The sequence below is a fragment of the Schistocerca gregaria genome, unplaced genomic scaffold (assembly GCF_023897955.1).
Source record: "Schistocerca gregaria isolate iqSchGreg1 unplaced genomic scaffold, iqSchGreg1.2 ptg001600l, whole genome shotgun sequence".
NCBI lineage: Eukaryota > Metazoa > Arthropoda > Insecta > Orthoptera > Acrididae > Schistocerca > Schistocerca gregaria.
The window spans coordinates 30001-31967 of record NW_026062878.1 but is presented as its reverse complement, the minus strand read 5'-3'; positions in this window follow the sequence as shown (position 1 = coordinate 31967).

Sequence of the window (1967 nt, the reverse complement as noted above, 5' to 3'; positions counted from 1 at the left end):
ACACTAGATCGCGTGTTTAAGGGACAACGTGGGTTAGGTTAAGGGACAACGTGGGTTAGGTTAAGGGACAACGTGGGTTAGGTTAAGGGACAACGTCGGTTAGGTTAAGGGACAACGTCGGTTAGGTTAAGGGACAACGTCGGTTAGGTTAAGGGACAACGTCGGTTAGGTTAAGGGACAACGTCGGTTAGGTTAAGGGACAACGTCGGTTAGGTTAAGGGACAACGTCGGTTAGGTTAAGGGACAACGTGGGTTAGGTTAAGGGACAACGTGGGTTAGGTTAAGGGACAACTTGAGTTAGGTTAAGGGACAACTTGAGTTAGGTTAAGGGACAACTTGAGTTAGGTTAAGGGACAAATTGAGTTAGGTTAAGGGACAAATTGAGTTAGGTTAAGGGACAAATTGAGTTAGGTTAAGGGACAAATTGAGTTAGGTTAAGGGACAACTTGAGTTAGGTTAAGGGACAAATTGAGTTAGGTTAAGGGACAAATTGAGTTAGGTTAAGGGACAAATTGAGTTAGGTTAAGGGACAAATTGAGTTAGGTTAAGGGACAACTTGAGTTAGGTTAAGGGACAACTTGAGTTAGGTTAAGGGACAACTTGAGTTAGGTTAAGGGACAACTTGAGTTAGGTTAAGGGACAACTTGAGTTAGGTTAAGGGACAACTTGAGTTAGGTTAAGGGACAACTTGAGTTAGGTTAAGGGACAACTTGAGTTAGGTTAAGGGACAACTTGAGTTAGGTTAAGGGACAACTTGAGTTAGGTTAAGGGACAACTTGAGTTAGGTTAAGGGACAACTTGAGTTAGGTTAAGGGACAACTTGAGTTAGGTTAAGGGACAACTTGAGTTAGGTTAAGGGACAACTTGAGTTAGGTTAAGGGACAACTTGAGTTAGGTTAAGGGACAACTTGAGTTAGGTTAAGGGACAACTTGAGTTAGGTTAAGGGACAACTTGAGTTAGGTTAAGGGACAACTTGAGTTAGGTTAAGGGACAACGTGGGTTAGGTTAAGGGACAAATTGAGTTAGGTTAAGGGACAACTTGAGTTAGGTTAAGGGACAACTTGAGTTAGGTTAAGGGACAACTTGAGTTAGGTTAAGGGACAACTTGAGTTAGGTTAAGGGACAACTTGAGTTAGGTTAAGGGACAACTTGAGTTAGGTTAAGGGACAACTTGAGTTAGGTTAAGGGACAACTTGAGTTAGGTTAAGGGACAACTTGAGTTAGGTTAAGGGACAACTTGAGTTAGGTTAAGGGACAACTTGAGTTAGGTTAAGGGACAACTTGAGTTAGGTTAAGGGACAACTTGAGTTAGGTTAAGGGACAACTTGAGTTAGGTTAAGGGACAACTTGAGTTAGGTTAAGGGACAACTTGAGTTAGGTTAAGGGACAACTTGAGTTAGGTTAAGGGACAACTTGAGTTAGGTTAAGGGACAACTTGAGTTAGGTTAAGGGACAACTTGAGTTAGGTTAAGGGACAACTTGAGTTAGGTTAAGGGACAAATTGAGTTAGGTTAAGGGACAAATTGAGTTAGGTTAAGGGACAAATTGAGTTAGGTTAAGGGACAAATTGAGTTAGGTTAAGGGACAAATTGAGTTAGGTTAAGGGACAAATTGAGTTAGGTTAAGGGACAAATTGAGTTAGGTTAAGGGACAAATTGAGTTAGGTTAAGGGACAAATTGAGTTAGGTTAAGGGACAAATTGAGTTAGGTTAAGCGATAATCTGGTACAGCCACAGTTAGGTTAAGCGATAATCTGGTACAGCCACAGTTAGGTTAAGCGATAATCTGGTACAGCCACAGTTAGGTTAAGCGATAATCTGGTACAGCCACAGTTAGGTTAAGCGATAATCTGGTACAGCCACAGTTAGGTTAAGCGATAAACTGGTACAGCCACAGTTAGGTTAAGCGATAAACTGGTACAGCCACAGTTAGGTTAAGCGATAAACTGGTACAGCCACAGTTAGGT